Raw genomic sequence first — 21168 nt, 5'->3', positions numbered from 1 at the left:
GATTGGGTAGAGGAAGTTGGAGAGGGAGGGTGGAAAAAGGGACAATGGCTGCCATCAGAGAGGAGGCCAGAGCCTGCATTGATCTCTGTTGAGCCGCCAAGCCGGTGTGAATGCCCTCCAGAAATGCATTGGACTGTTGCATTTGGGCTGCCAGCCCGTGGATGGCATTCACAGTGGTTGAATGCCCAACAGAGATGGATCTTAGGAGGTCAATAGCCTCCTCACTCAGGGCAGCTGGGCTAACTGGGGCAGGGCCTCAGGTGCCTGGGGTGAAGGAGATGCCCACCCTCCTGCGTGAGCCGGCACAGGAAACTCGCTGACGGGATGCTGGGAGGGTGATGCTGGTACGTGGGTGGTGGCTGTACCTGTAGAGGGGTGTGCACAGATGTGTCCGCCATGACCAGGGACCTTCCATCAGGGGAGGTATCCGTGTCCGAACTGTAACCTCCAGTCTCCACCCTGGTTCTCCCCTCGCCCTCCGTCCCACTGGTGCCCTCACCATCGGGGGACTCTGCCTCCTGGGCCCGGTGGGATGCAGCTCCCTCCGTCGCGGGTGCACCTGTTCCTCCGCCAGATGATGCTAATGCACATAAGGAAGAGTGACAAAACAAAAAGGGGGGAGAGACAAAGGATACACTTGGTCAATTGCTGCACCATCACCACCATTGGCGTACACAACACACTCACACACAGGGAACAGCCCTTCGCACTAGGCAGTGCACTACCAGTAACAATGCTAGTCACTAGGGCATGGGGAGGGACACTTACTGCCAACTGCAGAATACCTAGGACCCACACAGCTCTGCTCAGTAGTGGATGTCTACTAGCTAGGTAGGAGGAATTTCACATCAGTACCCTTCCCAACATGGGACCTACATTGCAATGTCAGCCCTGGCCTAGGGGCACCCATAGGCACACTTTCCCCAACCGGATACCATCCCACCAGGCGTAAGTAGTAATGATGGGCACTGTACTCACCCCCTAGTTGCTGCTGTGAGGCCCCCAACCACCCATCCAGCTCAGTATAGTCCACCACCAGTATGCGGGCCATCAGGGGGGTCAGGGTTCAACGGGCACCCCTTTCTTGTTGGGAGGCCATTACCAGCTGGACCTCCGCAGTCTTCCGTGCCCAGCGTCTCAGGTCCCTCCACCGTTTCAGACAGTGGGTGCTCCTCCTGCCGTAAACCCCTAGTGTCTGCACGTCCTTGGCGATGTCATGCCATATACCCTTTTTTTGATGGGCGCTGACATGCAGAGGAAATATACACAGGGAAAGGTATTAGTTAAAACGTCCTGCCTGTTAGACTCATGGCCCACCATATCCCTTCCCATCCCCTTACGCACAGACATGGCCCAGCATACATGCTGCACGCTGCCCAGGGCCCATCCACCAACCCCCCCAAACACGAGGCCTTCACACACACCACTTCATGCATTCATGCCCCATGCATCGTGCTCACAGCATACTCATCTGTTGGTCTGGAGGCACATACAGCAGTTGGTACAGGAGTAGGACCCCATTCACCAGTCTCTCCAACTCCGCTGAGGTGAAGGCAGGGGCCCTTTCCCCCATCACACGAGCCATGGTAGGTTACAGACACAGGTCACAGCAGCACATGCAGTGAAGGTCCTCTTCTGTTAAAGATCAGGTAGCAAGTGAGTGAATAGTTCGAAAATGGCAGTGACTTCTGTGACGGTGCACAACGTTACCGCCGGCGTACATCACCATTGGCTACTGTACCCATGGGCCACAATGATAACAATAAAGAGTTGCACGGTGGTTCCCGACCGACTCCCGCAACGGCGCACAACGTCAGCGGAATTACCTCACTTCCACCTGTCCCTCCATACAGGACAGGCGGACGCCATTTCGGAGGGGGGACAGGCCATGGATCCTAACTGCCTCACAGTTCACAATTGTTCATTCTAGACATATGCTACCAATAAATTTTAAAAATCCCATAATGCATTGAACTGTAGTGGTTACAATGTACAGATTATGACCGGCTCCTCACTCTTTTGCCCCATACATTGCAACCGCTGTGGATGAATAGGAGATGGAGACATAACCCCGTGCACAGACCCCTGGTGGACTTTGCAACAGTGGAGGACAGGCCCATCATCCTCACCTAAAGACTTGATAGGGCCACAATCACAGAGCTGTGTGCCCAATTCGAGCCTGACCTGATATCTGCTATCCGTCACCCCACTGGGATCCCTCCTCTTGTGCAAGTGGTATCAGTGCTCCATTTCTTGGCAACTGGTTCTTTCCAAGTGTCAGTGGGCTTGGCAGCAGGAATGTCGCACCCAATGTTCTCAATAGTGCTGACCAGAGTGTTGGCTGCCCCGATTAAACACATGCGCAGCTGCATCGTTTTCCCCCAGGTGGAGGATTTGGCCACAGTGAAGATTGACTTCTATGCAGTGGGACATATCCCCAACATTATTGGGGCTATTGATGGAACACATATTGCATTTGTCCCCCCCGGCAAAATGAACAGGTCTTCAGAAATCGGAAAAGTTTGTGTTCGAATGTGTAGATGGTGTGTTTGGAAGATCAGTACATCTCTCATGTCAATGCTAAGTATCCAGGCTCGGTGCATGATTCCATTATCCTGAGGAATAGCAGCATCCCAAATGTGATGGCCCAACTCCAGAGGCACAGGGTGTGGCTAATAGGTGAGCCTTGGTTCCCACCCAGTGGATGTTGGTGTATGGTGTGGGCCACAAGGGTCAGTGTGTGGCTAACAGCTGTCCCTCGATAGGTCAATCTCGTTACCCGAACCTCTCATTGCTACCTACCCCTGTGAGGAATCCTAGGACAAGGACAGAGGAACGTTACAATGAGGCACATGGGCGAACAAGAAGCATTATTGAACGTACATTTGGCCTCTTGAAGACCAGGTTTCGGTGCCTCCATCTAACAGGTGCATCCTTGTGCTATTCACCCAAGAAGGTCTGCCAGATCATCGTGGCATGCTGTATGTTGCATAACCTTGCCTTGAGACGCCATGTGCCTTTTCTGCAGGAGGAGGACGCTGGAGATGGCCGTGTGGCAGCAGTGGACCCTGTGGACAGTGAAGTTGAGGAGGCAGTGGATGAGGACAAAAGAAGTGCAGTGATTTGTCAATACTTCCAATGACACACAGGAAAAACAGTGTAACTTCACATTTCATTGACAGTTTAATGGTTGACATTGTCACTGGCAGGCTGTGAATTCCTTCTTCTATGCCTACTCACTATACCCTTGGCATCTCTTTTTGCAGATGTTGGTGCCCCGCTATCACTCCTGGTGTGTTCACTGCAGCCAACTACAGGTCTTTCCTATGTAAACATTACTGTACAGTTGAATTGCAATGTTTAATCCTTGTTATATGATACATACTTAAATCATTTGACATACTCCATACTTATATTTTTATTGCAGTGCTCTGACGAAAAAGGGGAAGTGCAATAGGCTGGGCTGATGATGGAGGAAAGTCCAGGTTAGAGTCCAGTCTATTTGAAGCACAGGTGCAATGTCCAAGGGGGCATAGGAAAGGGATCAATGGCAGTTCAAGGTGGACAGGGTGACAGAGTGGGACACAAGGGTGACAATCAGGAGAGTCTCATTTCCTGGAGGGGGTCTTGGCAATAGTCTCTGACTTCTGCCTGGATCACAGGGAACATTTGCGGGGTGGTTCTCCGTCTGCAGGGGGAGGGGTGCTGGTGGCCTGTTGGTCCTGTGACGGGGCCTCCTGTCCACTAACAGCAGCGGAGGTGGAGGGCTGTTCAGTAATTTAGGTAGTGTCAGGAGCCCGCTGGTGTGACACTACCTCCCTCATACTGTTGGCCATGTCTGCCAGCACCCCTGCAATGGAGACCAGGGTGATGTTAATGGACTTCAAGTCCTCCCTGATCCCCAGGTACTGTGGCTCCTGCAGCCGCATGTTCTCCTGCAACTTGACCAGGATCTGGCCCAGCGTATCCTGTGAATGTTGGTATGCTCCCAGGATCGCAGTGAGTGCCTCCTGGAGAGTTGGTTCCCTGGGCCTGTCCTCCCCCTGCCGCATAGCAGTCCTCCCAGTTTCCCTGTTGTCCTGTGCCTCTGTCCCCTGGACCGTGTGCCCACTGCCACTGACCCCAGGTCCCGGATTGTCCAGGGTTTGTGGTGTACCCTGGGGTTCCTGTAGTGGTAGACACACTGCTGATTGATGTGTCCTGGGGACAGACGTATGGGTATGGTGGGTGGGTGCTGTGGTGGTGTTCCCTGAGGGGGGGCTCTGTGGTAGTGTGAGACTGTGCCTGGGTAACCGACTCCGGAGGTCCCTGATGGGCCAGGTTAGTCATCCAGATCCAGGCGACCAGAGCTGGTGTCATCACTGTGTGCCTCTTCTGTGAGGTGACTGGATGTTGCTGGCACCTCTTCTCCAGTGACATTGGCTAGGATACCTATGGGGATGTAAATGAAGTGTTATTGTGTCTGTGTGTGACATATTGCGCATGGGTGGGTTGCCCTCTATGATTGTTATCGCCCTGGCAGCTTTGCCTTGTGTGATTTGTTACTTGGTAGGCTAGCTGATTGTCTCTAGTTTGCATGCTTTAGTGATCGGTGTCCATGCAGATCTGTGAGTGGTGTCCATGCATGTTGCATGCTGGGCTTGGCATTGGGATGAGTGGGTTGTGATGGTGGGGTGTGTGGGAGGTGGTGGAGTGATGGGATTGAGGGTGAGATGGGGGTATGTGATGGGATGCAGGTAGGCAGTAGTACTAGTAGTAGAGACTTGACTTACCAGAGTCCAGTCCTCCTACTCTGGCCAGGCTATCAGGATGCATGATTGCCAAGGCTTGCTCCTCCCATGTTCTTAGTTGTGGGGGAGGAGGTGGTGGTCCACCGACAGTCCTCTGTACAGCTAGCTGGTGTCTTGCTGCAATGGAATGCAGCTTCCCCCGTAGGTCGTTCCACCTCTTCCTGATGTCATCCCTTGTTCTTGGATGCTGTCCCATGGCATTGACCCTGTCCTCAATTCTCCGCCATAGCTCCATCTTCCTAGCAATGGCTATTTGCTGCACCTGTGATCCAAATAGCTGTGGCTCTATCCGGATAATTTCCTCCACTATGACGCTTATCTTCTCCTCAGAGAACCTGGGGTGTCATTGTGCTGCCATGGGTGTAGTGTGGGTGGAGTATAGGTGATGGTGGTATGTGGCTCTGGTTGTGTGAGTGCTCTTGCGGTCTCTCTCTGTTGGCAATTGTTTGTATTCGTAAGGGGTTGTGGGTAATGTGGGTGTGTGTTTTGTGTTGGTGTGGGTGTGTAGATGTGGTGTGTGTATGTGTGTCAGGTGTGTGTAGTTTGAATTGACCAATGTGGTGTTGTTTTGTTTGAGTGTGTGTATTTTGAGTGCAGCGGTATGTATCGCCACTGGTTTACCACCATTGAATGTCCGCCGTGGTGATCTGTGGGTCATAATGTGATGGGCATTGTTCTGTTGGCGTTACGGTGTGGGATTTGGTATCGCCAGTTCATCACTGACCTTTGGGCTGGCAGACTTGTGTGTTTGGCTGTATAGTGACTATTGGTATGTGTGTGTCATAATATGGTAAGCGGATATCCGCCATGGTGGCGGTATGTTGGCGGCAGCCAGCGTGGCAGTAACTGGGATTTACCGCCAATGTCATAATGAGGGCCAATATCTTTACTGTGAAGTCTGGCTGAACCAGTCTCCAGTGTACTAGAAAGCTCAGAGCAGAAAAAAACATATTTTGCCCGCCTTGTCTCCTACTTTCCCGTGCCTAATCACCTTGTTTGTGTCATCTGGATGTGGTAACAGGACTCAGTCTCAACTTAAGTCTAAGTACCATGCTTAGAAATCACCATATAGTGGACATGCTTCATCATAGGGGCACTCAGTGTAGCAATGGCATCCCTACAGCTTTTGAAAGTAATTGAGCATTGATACTCAATTTATTACTTTCCCTTGTTTTTAATCTTGGTTTCATCCCTGACTATTCATTAAAATTATGAAATGTGATGAATAACCAATTTTATTTCATTTTTTTGTTCTCTCCTCTGTGCGCTGGTGCCTGAATGCAGACATGCTCGCTTAAGATAGCTGGAACTCACCAGTCACTACCAAGAACAAAACGGCTTGTTGCCCCCCTGTTGGGGAGCCCGTCAGGCCCTGCACTGCCAGCCTGGTGTGGAGCACTACCCGATGATGATGCTAGTCATCCACTGTGATGCTTGAGGGTATTCGCTCCTGAATGTTCAGGTCTCCCTAGTTTTTCTTACGTGGAACAGTGTACTTTTGTTGTTGTACTATTGTTGGGAGAGTGTGCACTGGACCAGTTCAATCTCCCGGTCCCCCCCCCTCCTTCTTATCTTTATCCCTACAGCATTGTCATCAAAGTCAATCTAGCCTCTAAATATTGAGACATCCACTATGTACAACTTATCTGATCGCTGGACCGTCCATGATCCTTGTTGTGTCAAACAAGGATGTCCCCTAAAATGGTGGGGGGAAGGGGATCGAACATCTGTGAGGTTAGAATATCATATGCCTTCTCTTTGTCTCCTAATTGAATGATTCATAATCAAAGGGTCTAAATTCTGACATTTCTGTCATTGGCAATGAACATTTTTCAATATCTGCTGTGCACACACAGAGTCAAGTGCATTAATCAGGGCTATTAATGGAGAGGAGTCTACTATTTTAGACACAATGGAGATGAGCCTGTAAATGAGGGGTCACTTCAAGTTAAATGTACACATTGTTTCTTTTTGGGCCCTTTAAACTGATGAAATGCTCTACATCAAAATTTGATTTACCCACATCGGTGCTGAGGACAGAATGGTATGGTCCTCAACACCGGTGGTCCTGTGCTGAGGATGGAACCATTCTATCCTCATCACATGTATACAGCAGAGGGATTTAATTTTTTCACTTATTTTCACCTCAGGAGCTGGGGAAGATCTTCCCCAGCCACCAGAGGCTTTTATTTCTTTCACTGCAATAACAATCAGTGCACATGGTGTAAAGATGTCATTACAGTGAAAGTGAAATGAGCCAATCGGCTCAATTCACTTTCCCTGCGTTGGTGTTCCTGGGGCCATCTGAACCCCTCAAGCATAGGAGAGGTATTATTGGAAAGGGAAGACTCTCCCCTTTCCAATTGTACCTTTCCCAAATATATCCTTGCTTGGGGATTGCCCAAGGATGGCGATCCTCAAGCAGGGATTCACTCTACTAGACCACAAGGGAATGTGTGGCAAGGGTTGCTCCCTGCAATGGGAGCATTACTTCGGCTATTTTCTCCCCCCGGGGGCAGATTGGCTTTATTTTTAGGCCAATCTACGCTCTTAAGGGGCAGAATGCCACTATACACCAGGGATATAATAAGATATATATGGTAGGAGTGCCCCCTTGCGCAAGGGTTGCTCCCCATTATGGGGACATTATTTTGCCTGTTTTCTGCCCCACTGGGGGTTACCATGGATTACATTTCTTTTTTTTATTTGTAGGGGATGGGGGCTGCTCAGCATGGGCATGGTAATTTCTCCCCCTCCCCCAAAAAAGGGAAAAAAAGTCCTTCTGAGGGCAATCACCCCATCTGTCTCTCTTGAGGTGCAGCAAACTTACTAGACACCAGGGATTACTTTTTTATATTTGAAAGGGTGGGAACTGCCCAGCATGTGCATGGCAATGCTCTTACGCCCCCCCCCCCCAAAAGGAAAACAGTCTTTCTGCCCCCTTGGTGGGTAGGTGGGGCAAATACCCCATCTACCCCCTGGAGTGGGCAGAAAGCCCAATAGACACCAGAGATTACTTTTTGTATTAGTGTGAGTCACCCAGGGTGGACATTGCCATGTTCCCATCCCCCCAAAAAGGGGATCAATCTTTCTGCCACCCAGGGAGGCAGATGGGGGCAATTACCCCACCTGCTTTCCCCCAGTGGGGGCAGAAAGTCCATTAGACACTAGTGATTACTTTTTAAATTTGTATTGGTGAGGGCTGCCCAGCATTGGCATGTCCATGCCCTCACCCTCCCAAAAAAACGGCAAAAGTCTTTCTGCCCTCTGGGGGCTGCCCAGCATAGGCATGGCCAGACCCCCACCCCGCTAAAAAGGTAAACAGTCTTTCTGACCCAAGAGGGGACAGATGGTGGCAATTACACCCATCTGCCTCCAGGGGGACAGAAATCCGACTAGCTCCCAGGGATTACTTTTTTATTTGTATCAGTGGGGGCTGCCAAGCATTGACATTGCCTTGCACCCACCCCCTCAAAAAAAGGGTAACAGTCTTTCTACTCCGGGGGGGGGGCGGTGGGGGCAGTTAGCCCTATCCGCCACCCCAGGGGAGCAGAAAACCCACTAGAAATCAAGGATTACTTTTTATTTATTTGTAGCGGTGGGGGCTGCCCAGCATGGCTATGACCCCAACTACTCAAAAATGAAGAAACAGTCTTTCTGCTCCCCTGCAGACTTAAGCATTTCATCCCAAAGGCAAGCAAGAGGATATATGATTTTTTGGGGTGTTGTTTCTGCAAATTAGTTCAGGAGAGTTTGGCTATCTCATAGTATCATCCCACTTACAATGGTGAACATTTGCTCTTTTTGGGCTTGAATAGACTGCTACCTAGAAAATCCTACCATACCCAGATAGTTCTGAAAACTAGACATCTGGAGGAGTCCAGGGTGGGGTGCTTCACATGCATCCCACACCATTTTCTTACTCACAATGCCATGCAAACCTCAAATGTTGACTTAAAACACACATTTTTCTTCACTTTTCTGAGATGGAAACTTACAGAATCCACATGAATCCTGCCACCTAGCATTGCCCCACTTCTGATGATAAAAATGCTGTGCCACTTCGGTGCTTGGGCCTAGTGCAAGTGAGAGAAACAGATTCAACTGATAGGAGTCACCACACAAGGACTCCCATTGTCCTTGGTTTGATCCATTCCTGTTGAGGCACTAGGCCCAGCCACACAAGTGGTGCAACACTTTTATCGGCACAAGTGGGACAATGCTGGGTGGTAGGATTTTTGGTAGGAGAATTTTATAGATTCCTGCAGATTCTGGACATTTCCATCCAAATGTAAGGAACATGTATGATTTCAGGCAAAGTTTGAGGTTTGCAGGGCATTGTGGGTATAAAAACCTCATGCAAGTCATCACTCCCTCGATTCCCCTACATGTCTAATGTGTCTCAGTTTTGCGTGGAAAAATGTTATGTATCCATTTTGTGTTTTGGACTTTTTCTTGTCACGGGCACTAGGCCTACCCATAAAAAGTGAGATATCAATTTCATCAAAAGACTTAGGAGAATGCTGAGTGGAAGGAAGTTTGTGGCTTGAGCAGATTCCAGAACTTTAAATCACAGAAATGTGAAGAAAATGTGTTTTCTTTTAGTCACAGTTTGAGGATTGCAAGGGATTCTGGGTAAGACAACCTGTTGAGAGACTCACAAATCAATCCACCCTCAATCCCCTCAGGTATCTATTTTCAAAAAATTTATATGTTTGATGGGCTTCCCTAGGTGTCAGCTGAAGTAGGGCTCAAAAACCACAGCTACCCAATTTGCAAGAAACAGGTAGATTTTGAATGGAAAAATTTGATGTATCCTTTTTTGGGCTGTTTCCTGGGTCTAGGTCTATCCGCACAAGTGAGATATAATTTGTATTGGGAGACTTATGGAAACACAGTTTAGAAGAACAAGTGTTATTACCAATTGTATTTCTTTGCATGTGCACCTTCCAAATGTAAGCCAATGTGTAAGAAAGAAGTAATTTTGAGAAATACCCTCTAATTCACATGCTGCTATGGGTATCCACAGATTCAGGGATGTGCAAAAAACTCCAATTGGTAAACGCCATATCGTGTGCTCATTTTGCAAATACATAGGTTTCCTTGATTGCTACTTTTCACAATTTATATTTTACCATGTGAGTTGGTTGATACCAGGTACAGAATGAAAAACCATTGCAAGGTGCAGCTTAGTTTTTGGCTCTGGATACCTCGGGATAATAGAAAACCCACAAAGCCTATATGCCTGCAACCAAAAGGGTCTAGCAGATGTATTGATGTATAGCTTTTGTGAATCCGCCATTGTGATGAGAAGTCACAAAAAAACATTGTCGCAAATGCCCATTTTTTCCAACTAATTTTCTATATTTTTTATTTTAACACTTGGGGGCAAAGTTTCACGCACATTCGGCGCAAACCGTGCACCATATTTAAACTTTGACGCCTGAGCCCGCGGACGTCAAAATTCCTCTGTGTGAGTAATTTTTTGGATGCGGGAAACTGTCTTTCGTTAATGACATGCAAGGTCGGCGTTCCCGCCCAAAAAATGACTTTAAGGCCTGTGCGCCTTATTTATACTCCTGCGTCATTTTAACGCATAGGAGAGGGCGGGCCTTAAAAACGGCGCACAGCCGTTTTTTAACGTCTGGGTCAGGGCAGGCATTAAGGGACCTGTGGGCTCACTTCCATGGTCTCTGACCATGGAAGGAGTTCAGAGGTGCCCTTCCCTGCCCCCAGGGACACTCCCTGCCACCCTCGCCCACCCCTGGAGAACACCCATGGATGGGGGGACCCATCCCAGGTAAGTACAGGTAAGTTGAGGTGAGTATTTTTTTTTTTTAAAGCGGCATGGGGGGGCCTAATTTGGGCCCCCCTACATGCCACTGTGCCCAATGGCCATGCCCAGGGGACAGATGTCCCCTGGGCATGTCCATTGGGCAAGGGGGCATGACTCCTGTCTTTGCTAAGACAGGAGTCATTTCAATGGGGGTTGTGCGTCATAAAATTGCGCAAGTCCGGTTTGGGGCATGATTTTTGCCTCAAACCTGACTTGCACCATTTTTTGACGCACAACCTCCATTTTCCGCTACGCCCGCGCTGTCTGGTTTGAGTAATTTTTTTTTACTCTGACCAGTCCACAGTGCTGGCTAACGTCATTCCTTAAATAAGGCGCACGCATGGCGTTAGCCGGCGGTAAAAGTTTTTACGCAAACCAGCGCTGGGGCTGGTTTGCGTCAAAAAGTATAAATATGGGCCTTGGTTTCTTGGGGAAAACCTTGAAGGATTTACACAAATGGCCCCTGCTGAATTTAGGATAGTGTCTAGTGTTTAGAAATGTATAGCTTTCCTAGATCCATCATGGTTGCACAACTGTTTCCAGCACAAACTGTAAGAAGGTTGAAAGAACAAAAATGGGAAAATGGGCTATCGCCTGATAAAATGGCAAACCTGTGTTAGAACATTTGGTTTTCTGAATCAAGTTTGCCTGTTCCTGAAAGCTGGAAAGATGGTGATTTTCGCACGGCAAACCTTTCATTGATGCCATTTGCAGGGAAAACACAGACTTTCTTCTACAGCACGTTTTTGCATTTTCCCCAAACAACTCAAAATATAGCTGAATTTTGGGTAATTTCTCAGTTCCCTCCAGGGAAATCCACAAATCCTGAGTACCTTTAGAATCCCTACAATGTTTGAAGAAAAGGATGCAAATTTGGCTTGGATAGCTTAAGTGGACCAAAAGTTATGGACGCCTAATCTCAAACTACCCAAAATAGCCAAAAAAGGCTTAGCACTGGGGGGAGGGAGGCCTAGCAGCTAAAGGGTGAAAGAATCACATTTTGTTTTAGAATGACCATTCTCCACACTGCCTGTGATGATTTTAAAAACAATTTCCACTAAGAAAATTCACTTTTAACTCAGTTCACATTTCCATTTTGGGCATTATGACCTCATTCTCCACCAGTGGCTTCATGGCTGTAGCACTGCCATGAAAAGGCTGGTGGAGAGCAGGTGCAGGGGGCCATGGGGGGGCCCCTGCACTGCCCATGCACTTGGCATGGGCAGTGGAGGGCCTCCTCTGGCCAGCACCCTCACAGTGTTCAAGGGTTCTGGTGCACTCTACAGGCAACAGCATTGTCACTAGCTACGAGCCAGAGACAATGCTGTAGCCTTTTTCCCCCTAGGCCAGCGGGTGGAAACATAGGGCCGTATTTATACTTTTTGGCGCACAACTGCGCCAATGCAGTTGTGCGTCAAAAAATTTAACGCCGGCTAACGCCATTCCAAAGCGCCATGCGGGCGCCTTATTTATGGAATGACTGCAGCCGGCGGAGCTGACTGGTGTGTGTAAAAAAAAATGACCCACACCAGGCAGCGCCGGCGTAGGGGAAAATGGAGCTTGGGCGTCAAAGAATGGGGCAAGTCGGTCTGAGGCAAAAAATCTGCCTCAACCCGATTTGCGCCATTTTTTTTTACTCCCACCCTCCATTGACATGACTCCTGTCTTAGCAAAGACAGGAGTCATGCCCCCTTGCCCAATGGCCATGCCCAGGGGACTTCTGTCCCCTGGGCATGGTCATTGGGCATAGTGGCATGTAGGGGGGCACAAATCAGGCCCCCCTATGCCACAAAAAAAAAAAGAAAACTTACCTGAACTTACCTTAAGTTCCCTGGGATGGGTCCCTCCATCCTTGGGCGTCCTCCTGGGGTGGGCAAGTGTGGCAGGGGGTGTCCCTGGGGGCATGGGAGGGCACCTCTGGGGTCCTTCCGAGCCCACAGGTTCCTTAACGCCTGCCCTGACCAGGCGCTAAAAATTACGCTAAAGCGGCTGGACGTCATTTTTTTTTACCCGCCCACTCCCGGGCGTCATTTTTGCCCGGGAGTATAAATACGACGCACATGCTTCGGAGTCATTTTTTAGACGGGAACGCCTACCTTGCATATCATTAACGCAAGGAAGGTATACACGCTAAAAAATGACGCAAACTCCAAGATCTTTGGCGCTAGACGGGTCTAACGCCAAAGTATAAATATGGAGTTAGCTTTGCATCAGATTTGCGTAAAAAAAAACGACGCAATTCCGGCGCAAACAGAGTATAAATATGCCCCATAGATTTTTGCCCACCGGGCTAGCAGAAAACTCATAATAGCTCCATCCGGGAGGTCGCTGCTTAGGTGGAGGCCACCCTGTCTGGAGTTTGATGGACAAAGTTTTTTGTCCACCAAATTCGCAATCAGCCGCTAAGTGTCTTCATGCTTGTTTTCATTCACTTGTACATTTTGAGAAGACTTTTAATAATGATGTCTCCTTCATTAACAACCTCTGATATCAGTGAATGTCAAATGCCCACATTCAAAAATTGAAGATTTATACCCCGAGCAATCTTGCTTGCGGCTGCACCTAGCTATAAAACAGCAAAGGCGAGAGAGCTGTCTTGCAGGACCCCTAACTAACCAATTCAGAAGTAGAAATGTCAAGTTCCAAACTGATTGTCTGCATTCTGCCCTAAAGAAGACACCTCCCAATTCTCTGAAAACCCAGAGATGCTAACAATTCATTCTGAGTTGTCTAAAAAGGCCATGCTTAACCACATTTAAGCATGCTGACATAGTTTGTATCATTGCCATCCTTCTACCATCTTTGGCCCACAAAATTCTTTCCTAGGTGTTTACAAGACCAGTTTCATTAACCTTCCATGTTAAGAATCAGAATGCTAGATGTTCCGCAGGTATCAAGTATTATTATTACATCATGGTAGTGGACTGCTGGTAACAGTAACCTCAGGCTGGGTGGGACTTTGTCCCCCAACCTGCAGCACTCTTGAGAGGCGCGGGCCCTGTTGATCCCTAATACACTAAAAAGGCACTGACACTTCCTGCTGTGCTGGGCTCATAGTAGGGGACTGATGGCACCAGTAACCTTGGGTTGAGACTTTGTCTCCCAGCCTGCAACACGCTTAAGATGGGCAGGCCCTGTTAATCCCTGATGTGCTACAAAGACACAGATTCTTCCCCACTGTACAGGACTAACACCATTACCCTCAGGTTGAGGTGGAACTTCATCCCTGCTGCAAAGGCCTAACACCAGTACCCTCAGGTCAAGGTGGAACTTCACCCCCCACCCTGCAACATGCGTAAGAGGGACAGGCCCTGTTGATCCCTGGAAGACTACAATGGCCCAGACATTCCCCGCATTGTGGGAATTACAGTAGTGGACTGCTGGCACCAGTAACCTCAGGCTGAGGTCCCCCGGCCTGCAACACACTTAAGAGGGGCAGGCTTTGTCGAACCTTGATATGCTACAAAGGCACTGACGTTTCCCCCAAGAGAGGGATTCACGGTAGCACATTGCTCACACCAGTAACTTTGGACTGGGGTTGGACTTCACCCCCTAGCCTACAACATGCTTAAGAGTGGAGGGCCCTATCGATCCCTGACACACTTCCAAGGAGAGGATGCTCCCTGCTGCACAGGATACATGATGGAGACGCCTGGGAATGCACCGATCAGGAGCGGGTCTATCTGCGCTCGTCCACGCCCAAATGAGGTTGTGTCCTGTTTCTTTGTTTTTGGCCACAGACCTTCTGAGGTGATAACAGTAACTCAATGCCTGAGTTAGAACTTCTAATAAGTCTGCTACTTTCCCTGTCTCTTCTTGGTAGCACAGCCTTTCTATAGAGTTGATTTCTTACGGTACTTTACAAGGGTGTGGGCTGTATACTACACAATGGGGAAAAAGTCTTGTGGCCCCAAAGGGGAGTGAGAAGGGCTTATTTTCTACCCCCTCCATAACTATCTATCTTACCTTGGCTAAGGTGGCAATTTCCACTAAACTTAATCTTGTTGATGACCGCATAGCGGCAGTACAAAAATTTATTTCTGAGCCATTGCCCCCAGTGATTGAACTACACCAGAAGGGCCCTTTCGAGGATCTTAATACTAACCTAGCAGTTATAAATGAGATGAAGGTCCACAACACATCTCTAAAGTTATGAAGCAGAACTAGCCCAGATAAAAAAAAACGTGTGTACTACATGATAATGTCAGTGAAATGGTTCTGGATCCGTCAAGCTTCGCATCTCCAAAAGTCTTACCGCCAACAAAAAGAAAATGGAAAGGAGGAAGAAGACAGGGTAGAAAGGGTCCTCCCTTATTCAGGAACTTTGTGGCAGGGGGAAAAATGGGGCTCTTCAAATCTGGCTGGCACTAACCATGCATCTACGGATAATATCATTTATGCCACTAAAACATGCTGCCAGTCAATTATTTGCTCTGTGGAGAGCACAAGAAGATTCTTTAGGGAAGAAATGTTCAGTAACATCAAACTTCTGTCAGGGAAAATTCAAACTTTAGCTGAGACACTCTCTAATCCAACAGAAGCTTCTAGTTGTCAGGCTGGAGGAGCCAGAGACTATTAAAATGTTATTCAATAATGTGCAAGCTGCAACCTGAGTAGAGATTCGAACATACTTAACCAGTCCCTACTTCAGCCCATTTCCCTGAAGCTTCTAGTGGTCAGGCCAGAGGGGCCAGAGACTATCCAAATGTTATTCAGTCATTTCCCTAAAGGTCAACTTGAGAATTTGCATTTGCCACTGGAAGTATTCCATACACAGTTCTTCTAGTGAGGGTTCCACCATTGAAAGAAAGTGTATACAAGGACTGTCAAAGTCTCATAAACAAAGCCACTCACTGGTGTAAGAAAAATGTAGATTGCCACCCAGAAATACTTGACAAAATCATTATGGGCCCTTGGGTAAATTGGGTAGGCCCCACAGCAAAGTCTTCAAGGGAGGGACTGTGTGGTCTTAAATTTCAAAGATCTTGAGTGTACCCTCTTTTTTTATCATGCCTGAATATCTTCCTGTCTCAACATTCCAATGTACGGGCCCATCCACTAGGCTTTTTCTACTGCCCTTCCTGAAAAAGATGCCACATGTACAGGGTTGCCCAAGCCAAAAGATTTTACAAAGAACATTACCGGCAGCACCACTGATTCACATTAATCAATGCGAAGTATTATCTAGTCTTTCAGACAATTATTGAAGCCGAGAGCCAATTACCCTTAATAGAGATACTGTTCGGGTGGAGCTCACGAACAAACAGCCCCCCACGCTGTCAGCTGTCAGTATGCCTGCAAATGGCAAGACTTAGACTTGCAAGTTCTGTCCTGAAACATTGTGTAAATTCACGAGAAGCTTCATAACAAGGACTGGTTGTCTTTTATCTGTAATTTTGACGTAACATGCTGGCAGGAGACCTTGATTCAAACTTTATTGATTGTTTTAAATCTTATTGTTCTCATTCAACTCTATCCCTGCAGGAAGAGACAAGGAGACCCTGCCTATCTTTGTTACATGTTCTATTAGAAATTTGGAGGTTAAAGTATTAGAATCTGGGCCATGTTACCAAACCTTAAACCTATTTTTGCCAAACTGCTTTCATGTGATTTTGATACATTTTTTATTTGAACTTTTTTCAATACAATCATTATGTATTATACCATACTTGATAAAATTAATATCAGAACTTGTGCATAGCGGGAAATATTAAAGGTCAATTAGATGGGTGGGGGTGATTTTACAATGTATCCACAATGGAAACCGCTCATGCAGGTTCTCAACTGATCAAGAGGTAGACATGAGCCATTTTACACACTTGGCCAATGGTGAAACCTTGAACCAGATTGTTCTTTCGTGTGACTTGACTTTTACTTCATATGCTTATGCTCAGGGTACTGAAAATACGCCTACTGTTTTTGGGGAGAGGCAAGGACAGTATAATAGATTTTGGGCTTCTATCATAAGATCTGGCTCAGAAGTTAGTAGGTTATACGGTTTGCACCCTCCTTAATAGTGGTCACTATCCTATAGTCTTACATGTTTCCATCCGTCTTTACCCAGGCTCACTATGCGTGCCCAAGCTCCCAGTTTGTTATTCTGTAAACAAAGGGGTCTGCATGAAATGTGCTAAGGACTTGATAACAGTGGCCTCTAAAGAAGTTGCTTGTTGCTTGACAAATGATGGTGACACAAACAAGATTAGGGGCAATTTTATTGGAATTTGTGGAATTGTTTCACAAATGTTAGTCAAAAATATGCCTTTAAAAGAAAGTTTATCTCACTCATGGTTTAGCCCTGACTATATTGCAATGCTTAAAGCCCTTTTTAAGGTCACTGATTTGATCCCACACAACATTGATGAGATCAGGGAGGTCAGAACAAATGTAAGTATGCTATTAAATCTAGGAAACAGGAAATCAGAGTTAAGGCTTGGCAAGACTTGGAATAAGTGGTCCAATAGAAAAATAGCATATTTTTCTGGGAGGTAGTACAGTTCATTTTTTACTGATAGAACAGCCACCTGTATAGACCATATTTCTCAACAGGGTTAGATTGAACATTTCTCCGTTATTTACAATCTGAGTAACCAAGGTGGGGACCATGAATTGAGTATCAGGGTAGAACCTCTGGCTTTAACCCCTTCGCTGCCAGGCATTTTCCCACTCCTGTGCAGAGCCTTTATTTGGCTATTTGGGGCAGTTCGCGCTTAAGCCCTCATAACCTTTTGTTCACAAAAGCTACCCACACTAAATTTGCGTCCTTTTTTCCAACATCCTATGGATTCTAGAGGTACCCAGACTTTGTGGGTACCCCAGAAGGAGGCCAAGAAATTAGCCAAAATACAGTGAAAATGTAGTTTTTGTTTTTTAAAAAGGGAAAAAGGGGCTGCAGAAGAAGGCTTGTGTTTTTTTCCCTGAAAATGGCATCAACAAAGGGTTTGCGGTGCTAAAATCACTAACTTCCCAGCTTTCAGGAACAGGCAGACTTGAATCAGAAAACCAGTTTTTCAACACAATTGTGCCATTTTACTAGGACATACCCCATTTTTACGATTTTTTGTGCTTTCAGCCTCCTTCCAGTCAGTGACAGAAATGGGCATGAAACCAATGCTGGAACCGGAACATTTCTGATAAGTAGACAAAATTCTGAATTCAGCAAGGGGTAATTTGTGTAGATCCTACAAGGGTTTCCTACAGAAAATAACAACTGAAAAAAAAATATTGAAATTGAGGTGAAAAAATCTGCAATTTTTCTCTACATTTTACTCTGTAACTTTTTCCTGCAATGTCAGATTTTTTAAAGCAATATACCGTTATGTCTGCTGGACTCTTCTGGTTGCGGGGATATATAGGGCTGGTAGGTTCATCAAGAACTCTAGGTACCCAGAGTCAATAAATGACCTGCACCCTGTCTTGGGTTTTCATTCTATACCGGGTATACAGCAATTAATTTGCTGAAATATAAAGAGTAAAAAATAGCTATCAAGAAAACCTTTGTATTTCCAAAATGGGCACAAGATAAGGTGTTGAGGAGCAGTGGTTATTTGCACATCTCTGAATTCCGGGGTGGCCATACTAGCATGTGAATTACAGGGCATTTCTCAAATAGACGTTATATTTGGAAGGAAAAAATGTAGAGAAAGACAAGGGTCAATAACACTTGTTTTGCTATTCTATGTTCCCCCAAGTCTCCCGATAAAAATGATACCTCACTTATGAAGGTAGGCCTAGCGCCTGTGACAGGAAATGCCCCAGAATACAATGTGGACACATCCCATTTTTTGACAGAAAACAGAGGAGTTTTTTGCAAAGTGCCTACCTGTAGATTTTGGCCTCTAGCTCAGCCGGCACCTAGGGAAACCTATCAAACCTGTGCATTATTAAAAACTAGAGACATAGGAGAATCCAAGATGGGGTGACTTGTGGGGCTCTGACCAGGTTCTGTTACCCAGAATCCTTTGCAAACCTCAAAATTTGGCTAAAAAAAACAAATTTTCCTCACATTTCGGTGACAGAAACTTCTGGAATCTGAGAGGAGCCACAAATTTCCTTCCACCCAGCATTCCCCCAAGTCTCCCGATCAAAAATGATACCTCACTTGTGTGGGTAGGCCTAGCGCCCGTGACAGGAAATGCCCCAAAACACAACATGGACACATCACATTTTCACAAAGAAAACAGAGCTGTTTTTTGCAAAGGGCCTACCTGTAGATTTTGGCCTCTAGCTCAGCCGGCACCTAAGGAAACTTACCAAACCTGTGCATTTTTGAAAACTAGAGACCTAGGGAAATCCAAGATGGGGGGACTTGTGGGGCTCTGACCAGGTTCTGGTACCCAGAATCCTTTGCAAACCTCAAAATTCGGCTAAATAAACACATTTTCCTCACATTTCGGTGACAGAAAGTTCTGGAATCTGAGAGGAGCCACAAATTTCCTTCCACCCAGCATTCCCCCAAGTCTCCCGATAAAAATGGTACCTCACTTGTGTGGGTAGGCCTAGCGCCAACGAAAGGAAATGGCCCAAAACACAATGTGGACACATCCCATTTTTTTTTACAGAAAACAGAGGTGTTTTTTGCAAAGTGCCTACCTGTAGATTTTGGCCCCTAGCTCAGCCGGCACCTAGGGAAACCTACCAAACCTGTGCATTTTTCAAAAACTAGAGACCTAGCGGAATGCAAGATGGGGTGACTTGTGGGGCTCTGACCAGATTCTGTTACCCAGAATAATTTGCAAACCTCAAAAGTTGGCTAAAAAAAAATTTTCCTCACATTTCGGTGACAGAAAGTTTTGGAATCTAAGAGGAGCCACAAATTTCCTTCCACCCAGCATTCCCCCAAGTCTCCCGATAACAATGGTACCTCACTTGTGTGGGTAGGCCTAGTGCCCACGAAAGGAAATGGCCCAAAACACAACGTGGACACATCCCATTTTTTTTTTACAGAAAACAGAGGTGTTTTTTGCAAAGTGCCTACCTGTAGATTTTGGCCCCTAGCTCAGCCGGCACCTAGGGAAACCTACCAAACCTGTGCAGTTTTGAAACCTAGAGACCTAGGGGAATCCAAGATGGGGTGACTTGTGGGGCTCTGACCAGGTTCTGTTACCCAGAATCCTTTGCAAACCTCAAAACTTGGCTAAAATAACACATTTTCCTCATATTTCGGTGACAGAAAGTTCTGGAATCTGAGAGGAGCCACAAATCTCCTTCCACCCAGTGTTCCCCCAAGTCTCCCGATAACAATGGTACCTCACTTGTGTGGGTAGGCCTAGCACCACGAAAGGTAATGGCCCAAAACACAACGTGGACACATCCCATTTTTTTTTACAGAAAACAGAGGTGTTTTTTGCAAAGTGCCTACCTGTAGATTTTGGCCCCTAGCTCAGCCGGCACCTAGGGAAACCTACCAAACCTGTGCATTTTTGAAAACTAGAGACCTAGCGGAATCCAGGATGGGGTGACTTGTGGGGCTCTGACCAGGTTCTGTTACCCAGAATCCTTTGCAAACCTCAAACTTTGGCAAAAAAAACACATTTTCCTCACATTTCGGTGACAGAAAGTTCTGGAATCTGAGAGGAGCCACAAATTTCCTTCCACCCAGCATTCCCCCAAGTCTCCCGATAAAAATGGTACCTCACTTGTGTGGGTAGGCCTAGCGCCAACGAAAGGAAATGGCCCAAAACACAACGTGGACACATCCCATTTTTTTTTACAGAAAACAGAGGTGTTTTTTGCAAAGTGCCTACTTGTAGATTTTGGCCCCTAGCTCAGCCGGCACCTAGGGAAACCTACCAAACCTGTGCATTTTTCAAAAACTAGAGACCTAGCGGAATGCAAGATGGGGTGACTTGTGGGGCTCTGACAAGGTTCTGTTACCCAGAATAATTTGCAAACCTCAAAATTTGGCTAAAAAACACATTTTCCTCACATTTCGGTGACAGAAAGTTTTGGAATCTGAGAGGAACCACAAATTTCCTTCCACCCAGCATTCCCCCAAGTCTCCCGATAACAATGGTACCTCACTTGTGTGGGTAGGCCTAGTGCCCACGAAAGGAAATGGCTCAAAACACAACGTGGACACATCCCATTTTTTTTTACAGAAAACAGAGGTGTTTTTTGCAAAGTGCCTACCTGTAGATTTTGGCCCCTAGCTCAGCCGGCACCTAGGGAAACCTACCAAACCTGTTCATTTTTTAAAACTAGAGACCTAGCGGAATCCAAGATGGGGTGGCTTGTGGGGCTCTGACCAGCTTCTGTTACCCAGAATCCTTTGCAAACCTCAAAATTTGGCTAAAAAAAACACATTTTTCTCACATTTTGGTGACAGAAAGTTCTGGAATCTGAGAGGAGCCACAATTTCCTTCTACCCAGCGTTCCCCTGTGTCTCCCGATAAAAATGGTTCCTCACTTGTGTGGGTAGGCCTAGCGCCCACGAAAGGAAATGGCCCAAAACACAACGTGGACACATCCCATTTTTTTTTTACAGAAAACAGAGGTGTTTTTTGCACAGTGCCTACCTGTAGATTTTGGCCCCTAGCTCAG

General features: G+C 46.9%; 1 pseudogene; it reads right to left on the bottom strand.

Moving 5' to 3' along the window:
• Positions 1-7845: 7845 nt before the first annotated feature.
• Positions 7846-7943, bottom strand: LOC138262521 (small nucleolar RNA SNORA17; annotated as a pseudogene).
• Positions 7944-21168: the final 13225 nt, after the last annotated feature.

This window comes from Pleurodeles waltl, chromosome 10 (genome assembly GCF_031143425.1).
Source record: "Pleurodeles waltl isolate 20211129_DDA chromosome 10, aPleWal1.hap1.20221129, whole genome shotgun sequence".
NCBI classification, from domain to species: domain Eukaryota; kingdom Metazoa; phylum Chordata; class Amphibia; order Caudata; family Salamandridae; genus Pleurodeles; species Pleurodeles waltl.
The sequence above is the reverse complement of the archived record's forward strand: the minus strand, read 5'-3'. Positions and strand labels throughout refer to the sequence as shown.